Consider the following 14,170-nt stretch of genomic DNA (forward strand, 5'->3'; position numbering starts at 1 on the left):
AAGAAAGGTCTCTTAGGATAGAATCTTATTCTATACTGACTATACTGTCCGTTAGTGCGTGTACAAGCGTCTAAGTGTCTACACTAGAAGCGAGGGCAGAAATCTTCCATAGTAATAGGGCTATTAATTACTTGCATGAAGACAGAGAAGCCGGGCCCTTTGCTCGGTAGCTGGGAGAATGTTTACTTAAACTACTAGACAGGAATGTATTGGATAGGGAGCGGAGCAAAGCAGATAATCTTGAAGGTGAAATACAGTTTTTGGCAGGCAACAGGCTGGAGTCAGGCACCGTTAGCCGCGCAGGGAGTAGGACAAAGTTCATGGGTACAGATGCGAGCTCAGACTGGAGCTTTCAGAGGCAGAAGGCAGAAAAAACTTGATGGCAGAATCAGGGCCTACTCGTCTGAACTGTAAAATGGGATAAGTGAACCATATAAAGCCGGTGGCCTTTCATACTTAGGAATAGAATATCCGGCCCATTCATGGCGGATCTGAAAGAGAACATGTTGACGGTGGACGCACATGTGTTTGCGTCTTCATAACTGGAACTGGAGGGAACGTACATGTACTTATGGTTTATACATGAAACCGTTGGGGTCCAAGATAGGGGACATAACTGACCATAAAAATCCATATTTCCACATTCCCTCCTTGTCCCCTACTTGCCCTTAAGAGATATCAATCTTCATCAATCCGTTGATCTGTTCATATAGCATCATTTGTTCTTCTTTCTTCTTCCGGAATCTTGAATGAAAACTTGGATGTGGGATACACGAGGTGGCACACAGACCACAAATCGCTGGTCCACATTGTAGGCATAAACAGCAACTGAATAGTATGAGAAAGCCAATACCTAGGAAGGATAGGACCCTCCATCCAAAGGTAGATAATACACTCCAAAACCAACTGGACCAAGTCCAGGTGCCTGGATTCTGGTGTATCTGGCTTACAATCTTATGAAGGCGAGTTATGGCTTTATATACAGATGGCGAATTTTCTGGTATGAAAATGCAACAGCTTGATCCGATGACCCTACAAGCTCCGCCCCTATCGGCCAGGATGACGTCAAGGACAAGACGATTTTGAAGCACAACAATCCGCATAGCAGACTGCTCTTCTGTTAAATTGCCTAAGGCGGAAATAGTTTCGTTCACTACTGCTTCAAGGGTTCTGGTTAATCTACGTATCAGCTTACTATTGGTAACTGTACCTATATAGGGAAAGAGACCTTTATTGAAATCTGTGTATTTTTCCCATGCTGTCTCAGTGTAATCGACTATTGGGAGATCTCTCCGTTCTCTATTGTGTACTAAATGAGTATTTCTATGATAATCAGGAGGAGCTAGGAAAACAGGTGGCAAAAGGAATCCAATGTAGCAGGTACCATCCCAATCTAGAGGCAAACGTATATATGCAGTCTGACCACATACAAAGTAGGAATGGCGAGAAGCTCTAAATGTAGACTTGCCTTGATCACTGAATTCTATTACAGTGGTGCATTTACTGTGGCCCATGTGTATAGAGCCATTCTTTCTTATACATAGTTCACCTTTAACTGGAAATACTGACATAGCGGGAAAAATTGGTGCAGGTTCGGATTCGACATTCAGGATCATGAGATTAAGCGTGAAATTACCTAATCCATATACTTCATTTTCTAGATCAGTTCCTGTTCTTTTGGGAAGTCCCTTCTTGTCAGGGTAGCAGACTTTAAGTAAAACTAAGTGCAGGTTTCCCCATACCCAGTTGTCTTGATAAACTGCGGAATTCGAATCTTGGGAATTAATTAGACTAAACCATGCTCCACAGGAGCCATTGTGTGTGAACGGGTATGGGAAGAGAGGCAGAATTCCTTTATAGTTCTGATAGGGAGGGAATCGACCACATATCCAACAATTTGTAGCATTGCTAACCTGATGGGAATGATGTAACATACTAATAAAAGTGTTGTTGCGCAGCGCAAATCTATATGACAACTCATGCGGGGGAAGTTCACTAAAAGAATGTTCAGCAGTAACATTATGAACATGTTTAGAAATAGGATAATATATGTGCAACAATATACTTGCAGCTATTATTAAAAGACATAAGAAAAACAAAATTAATAACGTCACTGTGCAATGACTACGCAGTGATTTATAGTACGCATGTTGTTTCATTCGCTTCCTTCGGTGTCTTTCTCTATTCAGGTCTAGGGGATTCATGTCAGGGACAAATTCGACCGATTCACCTTGGAGAGGACTTAAACAATCAAATTGTCTGACTTGGTAGACCTTAATTTTAGTCTGTATTGTTCTTTGTCATTCAGTTCAACCAAAGGAAGCTTTGAGTCAATCGGTGAAGACACGCAAGGTGTGTCATTTACATCGGACGGTAGTCCATGAAATTTCTTGATATGACTTGAATGTATCCAGCCTTTTCGACCTTCGATCTTCACGGCTGTCCTCGTTGTTAACAGTACGAGTTGAGGCGATCTCCACCTAGGATCCAGCTGGGACTTCCGGTCAAAATTCCTCACTAACACCAAATCCCCTGGAATTACGTCATGGGGTTTCACCTCGGTGTTGTCGGGAAAGGCTGCAGCTACCTGTGAACGACAAGATTGTAGTGCAGACATCAAGGAAGCCAAGTAATCTGTCAGCATGTTACAGTCAACATCAGTTATTTTTCGTGGTATAGGCGTCCCCCACATATTTGGTGGTCTACCAAAGACCACCTCATAAGGGGATAGCCCTGTTCGAGAGTGCGCTACCATTCTCATGTAAAAGAGTGCAACTGGTAAGGCTACTACCCAGTCGACACCTTTCTCTCTACATATTTTGGACAATCTAATTTTCAGAGTTTGATTATGTCGTTCCACGAGACCTGCTGCCTCGGGGTGTCGGACACAGTGAAATCTCCACTGATAGCCTAACAAAAGTGAAACGTGTTTCATTAGTTCGGAGGAGAACGGCTGGCCGTTATCTGAGTAGACAACACGTGGTAAACCGTACCGTGGGAAGAATTCTCGAACCAACTGTTTGGCAGTAGTCGGGGCAGTGTAATCTGAAACCGGGTATGCCTCTGTCCAACGGGAAAGAGCACAGACAACTACGAGAACATATTTGAATCCTCGACATCGTTCCATCTGGATATAATCCATCTGGAGGACTTCAAAAGAGTGATCAGGAGGCTGAAATCCACCCTGTTCTACGGGAATGCTTTTACCTGGGTTAAACTGACAACAGATCATACAGGTACGGACTTTTTGTTTAGCTGCTGCTCGTAAATGTTTGTTGAACCAAATGCGTTGAATGCTGTCTAGCATAGCTTTTTCTCCTAGATGCGCTGGACTATGTACAGTGTTAATGATAACTTGGACCATTGAATCAGGAAGGAACCACACAGATTTTTCCTTCGTCATCCATCCTTGATCCGTTTGGGTCCCTCCTAATTCAGTCCATTTCTTTATTTCATCTGGTGTAGCATGTGTCTGTATGTCAATTACGTCAAGAGCGGGATCCTTAACCGTCATACAATGTGTTGGCGTCGGAACTATTGTCTTTGTCATGTCAGACGTGTGGGTTTGAGCAGTCTGTTTAGCTGTTCTGTCAGCTAAATCATTGCCTTGGGAAATGATATCAGTAACTTTCGTATGAGCTTTACATTTCATAATTGATATTGCAGTGGGTAGATGTATTGCATCTAGTAAGGCATGAATAAGGGGTCCGTGCTGAATGTGGGTACCGTGAGAAGTTAAATAACCTCTCTCTCGCCACAGCACGCCGAAGTCATGTACAACTCCGAATGCATAACGTGAATCAGTGTATATGTTGACTTTTTTATTCGTAGCTTGAATACAGGCTTGTGTCAGAGCGACGAGCTCTGCTACTTGAGCGGACAAGGTATTTATGCGATTTGTTTCAATAACTTCAGTATCTGTTGTGACTGCATACGCGGCCACTAACTCTCCTGTACTTGTTCTCATACATGACCCATCTACATACAACGTCAGGTCTGGATCTGACAATGGGACGTCTGTCAAGTCTTGTCTAGGTTTCGTCGTGATAGTGATAACTTCAATACAATCATGTGCAAGTGGGTCTGTTCCGTTTACTGGTAACAGTGTGGCAGGATTCAATGTACTACAACGTCTGATTTCTATATGTGGCTGAAACAATGTTAATTCGTAACCAGTGAGTCGTGCTATAGTCAAGTGTTGTGTCTGTGTGCGGTTCAAGAGAACCTCTACTGCATGTGGTACTTGTACTGTCAATTGGTGTCCTAACACTATGGCATCGCTTTGTCTGATTGCTAAAGCTGTTGCTGCCACTGATTTCAGACACGCAGGCAGAGCCTGAGCTACGGGATCTAATGTACTAGAAAAATAAGCACACGGTTTGTGTGATCCTGCTTGTTCCTGAGTGAGTACTGACAAAGCAGTACCTTCGCGTTCTGTAACAAAGAGTGTAAAATGTTTATAGTAACATGGTGTTGCTAAAACGGGTGCTTGACATAAAGCTTTCTTTAGGCTTTCAAAAGCTTGTGTATGTTCCTGTGTCCAAGGGAGGACAGTCGATGTGGCTGCCTCCTGTGTTGTCAACTGAATGAGTGGTTTTGCTAGAAATGCATACTGAGGGATCCACTGCCTACAATATGAAGTGAGGCCTATAAAAGCCCGCACCTCCTTTTGTGTCTTGGGTATTGGCATGTTAGCAATTAACTGGATGCGATCTGGTGTAAGCTGCCTTCCCTCCTTGGACAGCGAGTGACCAAGGTAAACAACTCGCTGGACACAGAATTGCAGCTTAGAAGGGGACACCTTGTGCCCCTTTTCGGCCAAAAAATGTAAAACCGTCAGTGAGGCTTTTTCACATTCAGGTTCGCTTCTAGCGGTGATCAGCAGATCATCGACATATTGAAGCAGGGCAGTGTTGACTGGCATGTGTATACTGTCAAGTTCTCGTTTCAGTGCTTGGCTATAGATGCTGGGGCTTTCTGTGAATCCTTGGGGTGCGCGTGTGAATTTAAAGCTTCGTCCATTTAAACTAAATCCGAACAAGTATTGGCTTTCCGGATCTATTGGGACGCTGAAAAAGGCATTCTTGAGATCAATTACAGTAAAGAATGTTGCTTCGGAATCAATAGCTGTCAATAATGAAGAAATGTCTGGAACTACGGGGTATTGTGGTACAATACATTTATTTAATTCGCGCAGATCAATGACCAATTGATATACTGGCGGGGCCTTTGGATCAGTTCGTTTAAGAATCGGAATTATCGGTGAATTACATACATTGGAGTCTGTTTCCACAATCACTCCTTGGGTAATAAGTTCGTCAATGATTTGCAGTAAAGCCACTACAGCATCTGGTGGTAACTTGTATTGTCGCATTCGTGGTAGTACCACTCCTGCCTTTAGTGTGACTCGATATGGTGTAATGTTCATGCAACCAACATCTGTAGGGCCTTCTGCCCATAAATGTGTCGGTAAAGTCTGCAGTCGGTGATCCATGTCTCGGGACACATAGTGCCCTTTGAAATCACGTAAAAACAATCTTACTCCTTCCGGAGAACAACATATTATAGCTCCTAGAGCTTTCAAAGTTTTTATACCTAACAAGTTTTCTGGGCATGATTTAGTAAGCAATAAATCTGTAGTTCGTGTCAAAGGACCAATCGGAAGGGGAAGAGGCTGTGATACTTCGTTAACGATAGGTTTTCCTGAAAAGCCAAGGGAAATATTCTGTGAGCCTGAGAGGGGGGCCCCTGGAACTTCACTACGTTTTATTGTTGTTCGGCTTGCCCCTGTATCAAGTAAAAATTTTCTATCTTGGCCTAATAGTTCACTGTGTACATAAGGTCCTTCTTGATCTACAGGGACCTCAATAAGGGGTAAGCCAACTTCCCTCTCTAGGCTGTTTCATGAGTATCGTTGATAATCAGGATAGTCATACTGTGCGGTCTGGTACATCTGTCGTGTCGTTGTTTGAGTGGCAGCAATAGGCTGCGATGGTGGAGCCGGCAGAGACTGTTGCGGGGCTGGCATGGACTGTGCATGTTGCGGGGCTCCTTGTTGGTTCTGATCCTGTCTGAGTGGCCGTGGTCTTTCTTTTGTATTACCTATGGCGATATTATGTTTTAAAACTGGACAATCGTGTACATAATGACCTGGCTGTTTACAATAGTTGCATGTCCCTTTTACAGGACCTGTTGAAACACTGGACTGTGTCATACCCTTTTTATGACCGTCAGCTGGAACTGTCTGGGAAACTAGCATTTTCATTTTCGTGTCTTTCATGCGTCTTTGTTCATGTTCTTGTTACTCTCTAATTCTATTGTGATGGTACTGTAGCATTTGTAACATTTGTGACGGAGTGTTACCTTGCCAGGTACTCTCGAACTTCAATACTCTATTCTTAACTTGGGGCAAAGAATTTTCAACTAACTTTGTCACAAACAGATGTGGATACGATTCGCTGCTTGCTTTTATTCCACTATTTATACCAAAACATTTTTCGAATCGGGCATAGAAATCACTAGTGTCTTCATCTTGCTTTTGTTTACAGGCTGAGATTGCACCCCAGTCTTCCTTTTTCGTAGTTAATAAACGTGGCAGTACCTGTACTAGTAAACCTGGTAGTGTTTTGGTCTTCTCCCCAAGCCCCGCACCTGGACCTCGAGCTTTTTCTTCGTTTTCTAATGCTGTCCAATCTATCTTTTGGTCTCCCACCTCCCAATCCTTTTCCTTGAGTTTTTCGTAAATGCCCGCAGGCATTAATACCTTCAATATTGTCATAATGTCGGGGTAGGTATACTCTCCCATGAGCAACATGTCTTTAATTTCTCGGTGGAAACCCGCTGGGTCTTTGTCATGACTGGGTACCACCTTCTTCATTTCCAATAGTTCTATTTTAGATATGGGTGTGTATACAAACACACGTTTAAACTGATTGTCCTCACCTTTTATCGGGTGCACTTCGCGTAAGGGATTCTGTCTATCCATATAGTACGTCGTTCTTTCCTTGATGGGCAGTGAAACATGTTCGGGACATACAAAAAGAATGTACTGCTTTCTGGATTCTAGTATTTCTCTAATTAGCTCAGTACCTGAACCTCTCCATTTATTCGTGAGTAATTTAGTCAATATATCAGGTAAGGGACCAGGGTCGGAGTGTTGGCTTTTATATAATATAAGGAGTTGTTGAATCATATAGATACCAGCTAAACGCTGTTCATCTGGGGCGAGGTTAAAAAACGTGTGTGCTAATGTATCATCACTATATTTTCCGGGACTATCAACCCAATGAACGGCTGACCTGGCTAATTCTTGTTCGTCCATAGAATCGAGTATATGATAACCCCTTCGTTCTCGGAGTAGGTTGTCAGCGGCTTGGAACGAATGTTCGGGGGACCTTATATTTATTATAGGAGTTTGGAAATTTCTGCTATTATCTGGACGTACCGGACGTATCGGATCAGTGAAGCATCTAGTATTATTGCAAGATCTTCCTCTACCTACATAGGCCATGGTTTCTAACTGTCCTGTGGGCAGTTCTAATTCTTCCTCGTCTTCGGTTTGTTCAGGTTCGTCTACTGCTAATCTTTCTTCGTGTATTCGTTCTATTTCTTTGCGGATCTTTCGGCACATAGCTACTATACATGATCGTTTATCATGTCTCCCCTCTGATATATTCTGACTCCATGTGGTAAGAATTTGCATTTCTTTCGGATTTACCCCTGGTTGGTCTTGATTTCTGATCACACAATTTATGAGGAAACGTAACAGTTCCCCCTGTATTTCCACTTTTTGGTACTCCATGGCTCTGTTAATACTCTCAGAATCTCGCCCTGACTGGACAAAGTGATATATATTTTCTAAGTGTGTAGTCATTCCTGGTAGCTTCCCTAAATATATAGCAGCTCGTCGGATACGTAATGATGCTAGCATCATTTCGTCCCCTTTTCCGGGCACAGGGTCATATCTACAATCTATTAGAAGTTCCTTGAGCGTGTTGGGAGTTACTAGTTTGGGCGTACGTTGGTGGGCTAATTCTTGAAAGGAAAGTTTATTTACTCTGGGTGGCGTGGAAAAAATGTTTGATGTACCTCCGGTAGCCCCACCTGGGGTGCTGGATGTGAAAGGATTCGTCGAACGTGATATAGCAACTATAGGTGTGGATACAGATGTCGAAGCAGATGTGCTTGCCTGAACTTGTGTCGGAGTTTGCTGTTGCGGAGGTACAGACGGAAGAGGGTCTTGGCGTTGAACCCCCTCTGCAGGCGGTCTATGTGGCGCAGCATTAGCATACTCGGGAGCTGCGTCGTCTAAATAAGAGGAAAGAAAAACATCTTCTGCGGTTCTGGGATGCCCTTTGGGATGTACCTTTATCGGAAACAATGGGGGTGGCAAGTCTTTTGGTATCTCCGGAGTAGCCTTAGGTAATCCTTCGGCCAGGAGAGGATACATACCATTCATAAGGGCATTTCGTTGTCTGTCTACTTGTTCTGATTTTACTCGAGTACCCTCTTCAATTAATATATTTTCTCGAACTTTATTTAAATTCTCCTTACTCTTCTCTTCCTGTCTACGTGCTTTTTCTGTACGTCTATACGATTCTTTACGCCATAATTCAATGGCGTCTTTCTGTGATTGTCTAGCTTTCTTTTTCCATAATTCTTCCTCTACTTTCACGATGCAATCTGCATCCCAGGTCCCAGCTGCGGGCCACCTCTGACTTTCTGGTAATTCCTTGGTGTAGTCTACCCATAAATCAAGAAATAATATGGCGTCTAGGCCATGTTTATGATACATAAAGTACCCTGGAGTGTCCCTAGGAGGAATGGGAACAGCTTCTTCGAGTACCCCTTTTCTAGTTTTGATCTGTCTTAATTTCGAAAAGAGCGGCATTTTGAGAACTGATCTGATCTGATACCTAATTTTGAACACGTTTAATACAACGAAACACAATAATGAACAGTCATTCATACCACAATATGCAGAACGTATTTAAAACATTTAACATTTAACATTTAATGAACAACAATGATGGCCGTTCACTAAGCATAATACTCGATACTAACTAGATAATTCTGACTTCATATACTAGACATACTTGATATACTGCTAAACAGTACAGATACACTGCTGAAACAGTGCAGACCGGATTTGTGTACCCAAACCCGTCTTGACCGGCACAACCTATGTGCACGTCAGAACGCCTCCCCGACAATGGTACTCACCGGGTAGCTCGGAACGGAAGGCCTCGGAACTGAACTGAACTGGACTCGGACCGGACTGGACTCGACTCGATACTTCGGAACTTCGGAACTTCGGAACTGGTGGGCCTCTGTATACCTCGGATCTTGCTCTCTCAGCTAGGCTCTGGTCGGGATACTTCGCACTTCTCACCGCCTCGTCTGGGTGTTGATCGCAGCCTCAGTTACCCCCGCTCGGCAGGAATGAGATACAGGAAATCCTGTGGGTACGCGTTGTTGTCCGTCCAGCTGTGACAGGAGACCGGGCCTGCAACGCACCTCCGGCGCGTGAGATGAGAAAGTGTCCCTGTTCGGGCGCCATATATGTGGTAAATAATTTAATTACCGGGACTTAATTTGATGCGGAAAATCTATAATAATAGCTCAGTAAAATAAGAGGCAGAATCCGTGGTATTAGAGGTTCGGAACGGGCTTTATTCCAAAATCAATTCGAATTGAGGACTCCATATTCCATCACCACGAAGGTTCAGGAAGTGAAGGACCCCACTTTATTGACAAGTAATCATTTATATACAATAGGCATTTCAGTGAAACAGATGCCGGAGGCGTAACAGTTGATAACAAAGATAAGAACATACATGCGTAACTAAAGTGGGTGTAACTAAAGAACGTCATCAGGTATGATGTCATAAATGGGTGGTTCCATGAAAGAATTTCGCAATGTCAGCAGAAATACTTGGCAGAGATGCGCGCGCAGCAGCATGACGTGTGATTGACGTGTAACTAGGGGATGAAGGGGACTTGACATTTAGCTCTACATGTGGAGACAGAAGTCTGGGGTTATGTCAACCTAATCCCAAATCATATCTAATATCCTATGTTTAAAGAACTGTGTTATCCAGAAAGAAAGGTCTCTTAGGATAGAATCTTATTCTATACTGACTATACTGTCCGTTAGTGCGTGTACAAGCGTCTAAGTGTCTACACTAGAAGCGAGGGCAGAAATCTTCCATAGTAATAGGGCTATTAATTACTTGCATGAAGACAGAGAAGCCGGGCCCTTTGCTCGGTAGCTGGGAGAATGTTTACTTAAACTACTAGACAGGAATGTATTGGATAGGGAGTGGAGCAAAGCAGATAATCTTGAAGGTGAAATACAGTTTTTGGCAGGCAACAGGCTGGAGTCAGGCACCGTTAGCCGCGCAGGGAGTAGGACAAAGTTCATGGGTACAGATGCGAGCTCAGACTGGAGCTTTCAGAGGCAGAAGGCAGAAAAAACTTGATGGCAGAATCAGGGCCTACTCGTCTGAACTGTAAAATGGGATAAGTGAACCATATAAAGCCGGTGGCCTTTCATACTTAGGAATAGAATATCCGGCCCATTCATGGCGGATCTGAAAGAGAACATGTTGACGGTGGACGCACATGTGTTTGCGTCTTCATAACTGGAACTGGAGGGAACGTACATGTACTTATGGTTTATACATGAAACCGTTGGGGTCCAAGATAGGGGACATAACTGACCATAAAAATCCATATTTCCACACAATTCAGCAATTGTCAAACCAGAATCATCAACATTACTTTTCAAGGTACCAGTAAGAGCAGACGGATGTTCAGAAAAATATTTTTTTAATCGTAACTTTCTCAAAAATTTGTAAACATCAGTATGTACATCTACAAAGTTACAGTTTTTTGTTATGCAGAAGTTTAGCCCTTTTTGTAAGACACACAATTCATTGGCATTCAGGGACTTGGAGGATAGATTAATAACACTTAGGGGTCAATTAGAATGACGGGCGGATCGCCACCGCCCACATGACGGTGGCGATCCGCCTGACATTCTCTCCCGCCCGCATGCCATTCCCCCCGCCATATTACTATGGCGGGGGGGGACCCTGGCGAACGGAAAGACCGTCCGCCGGTTTTCCGCCCGGTCGTTGAGTCGACCGGGCGGAAAAGGTTTTAATATGGATATAGATATAAAACTATTTTGTATTAAATGCGAGCTAAACAAAATGTATATTTTTAAAACAAAAGATGTATCTTAAATGATGGTTTTAATGTGTACATTTAAATTTGTAAATATGACTGTATATAAAATCTATAAATTGTTTTTCATATATGTTTGTTTGTAGCCCTGAAGAAGTCCTTAGGGATGAAACGCGTTGGCTACAGTTGTTTCCTTTTTAAAGAAGATTTTGAATAAATAAAAGTTACACAAGACCTGCTGATTGGACCTGAAATTTTGTTACTTATAATATGTTGTACTATTGAGTGGAGTGCCGGATCACTTTGTTTGTTTAATGAATTCTGTGGAGTCTTCCATAGGGGGCGTAGGGGTATTGCGCCTCAGGTCCTTGGCACCCGGAAGAAGAATTACTTTAACCCAACTAGTGACTAGATGCAGTCATCGTTGCCCCATACCCTGTGTGTCTTTTGTTAATATATTTAAATTGGGCAGACTATCACTACCTGGGATCTAAATCACTCACAATGGAATTTCAGGATATCTGAGAAGAAATGTTGGGCGAGCTGTTTAAGAATAAGAAATGCTCACCGATCGAGAATGTGAAAAAGAATAATCAGAAATGTGAGGGTCTAAAAGATAAATTCTTCCATCTGGAAAGACTGAAGAAACAAGAGCTTGGAAAGTGGTGGGATGGAGCCATATTAAAAAAATATTTGGAAAACAGGAATATACCCCGTGGCCTGAGAATACTGATCTTCCCAAACTATGAGGATTTAGAAAGTGATTTATTGGAAGAATGGGAGGAAGGTCTTTATGACTCCTCTTTTAGAATGATGGGCATCCTGATTACCAATGCAGAGAGAAAGGTGAAAAAGATTAGAGAAGACATTACAATCCTGGAGAAAGAGATCTTAGAAATTAATCTTAAGGAAGCTACCCAAAAGAACTATGAGATTCTGAAAAAAGAACTCAATCTGTATCAAATCTATCTTAAGGATAAAAAACCGGCGGAAAACTGGCAGACGGTCTTCCCATCCGCTGGGGTCCCCCCCGCCATTGTAATCTAAAAATAGTTTTTCATATATGTTTGTTTGTAGCCCTGAAGAAGTCCTTAGGGAAAAAAAAGCGTTGGCTACTGGCGTTTCCTTTTTAAAGAAGATTTTGAATAAAGAAAAGTTACACAAGACCTGCTGATTGCACCTGAAATTTTGTTACTTATAATATGTTATACTATTGAGTGGAGTGCCGGATCACTTTGTTTGTTTAAAGAATTCTGTGGAGTCCTCCATAGGGGGCGTAGGGGTATTGCGCCTCAGGTCCTTGGCACCCAGAAGAAGAATTACCTTAACCCAACTAGTGGCTAGGTGCAGTCATCGTTGCCCCATAACCTGTGTGTCTTGTGTTAATATATGAACAATACCCACATTTGAAATGGTTTAAGACTTTCTGTGTGGATTAAGGGAAAAAGTAGGATGTTTTATGTATGCAAGGCTTTAATAAAAAAAATCAGTTTTGCACACATTTTTTCAACCATGACAGTGCTAACATTATAAAAAACATGTGGGAGGCAGCACCAATAAAGATTGTTGCACATGGCACCATCGATGCTGAAGCCGAACCTGCACCGGCACAAGTAAGCACTGCGTAACATATTATTTTATATTTGTTACAGAAAACCAAAGTTGCAATGGACATTAAGGTTATGACAGTGAAGGCCACAACACCTAATTAAAAAAAGAAAAAGTCCCAAAAGAATTGAAACACATCACTTAAATTGCTTTATAAGAAACACATCCCACTACAATACAAATAGCTTAACTCTCCTTCAGTAATGATTGGTGCCGAGCTGTATGTTGTAGACTTCTGGTGATCATTTAAATTGTGCTTGTTTTCGAAAGCACTATAATTACCTTATTTCAGTTCATATGGGGACTTGTTTCTGCACCAATTATAACCTTAATTCCTAATGAAAGCGTTATCATGTTAATATCCGTGACAATCCATTAAATTCTATTTCCTAATTATAACAACACTTTAACCTTTGTTTTTTTGGGTGAATTGATTTCCAAACTGTAACCAGTAACCATGGACAGTGAGTGTGTGAGTGAGCGCATGAGTGTCTCAATAGGTCTATGAGTGGGTATGCCAGTGGATGTGTGAGTGTTTGAGTGGGTCTGGCAGTGGCTGCATAGGAGTCTCACGGGGTGTGCGAGTGGGTGCATGAGTGGGTGGTTGTCTGACTGGGTGTGTGAGTCAGTCTGTGAGTGAGTGCATGAGTGTGTGAGTCAATCTGTAAGTGGGTGTGTGAGTCTCTGAGTGAGTTAGTGAGTGGGTGTGTGGGTCTGTGAGTTGGTCTGTGAGTGAGTGAACAAGTCTCCGAGTGGGACTGTGAGTGAGTGCATGAGTCTGAATCGGGCTGTGAATGCATGAGTCTATGAGCGGGTCTGTGAGTGTGTGAGCCTCTGAGTGGGCCTGTGAGTATGTGAGTCTCTGAGTGGGTCTGTGAGTTGGTGAGTGGGTCTATGAGTGGGTGCATGAGTCTCTGAATGGGTTTGTGAGTGGGTGTATAAGTGTCTGAGAGGTTCTGGGAGTAGGTGCATGAATGACTGAGTGAGTCTGTGAGTGGGTGCATGGATCTCTCATTGGGTTTGTGAGTGGGTGTATGTGTCTCACTGGGTGTATGGGTGCATGAGTGATTGGTTGTCTGAGTGGGTGTATGAGTGCTCAAGTGGGTCTGTGAGTGGGTGTCAGAGTGTCTGAGTGGGTTTGAGGGTACCTCCATAAATGTGTGAGTCAGTCTGTGAGTGAGTGCATGAGTGTGTGAGTGGATCTATAAGTAGGTGCGTGAGTCTGAGTGAGCCAGTTAGTGGGTGTGTGGGTCTGTGAGTTGGTCTGTGAGTTAGTGCACAAGTCTCTGAGTGGGTCTGTGAGTGAGTGCACGAGTCTCTGAATCGGACTGTGAGTGCATGAGTCTCTGAGTGGGTCTGTGAGTGCATGGGC

This window comes from Triturus cristatus, chromosome 3_2 (assembly GCF_964204655.1).
Source record: "Triturus cristatus chromosome 3_2, aTriCri1.1, whole genome shotgun sequence".
In the NCBI taxonomy this organism is placed as follows: domain Eukaryota; kingdom Metazoa; phylum Chordata; class Amphibia; order Caudata; family Salamandridae; genus Triturus; species Triturus cristatus.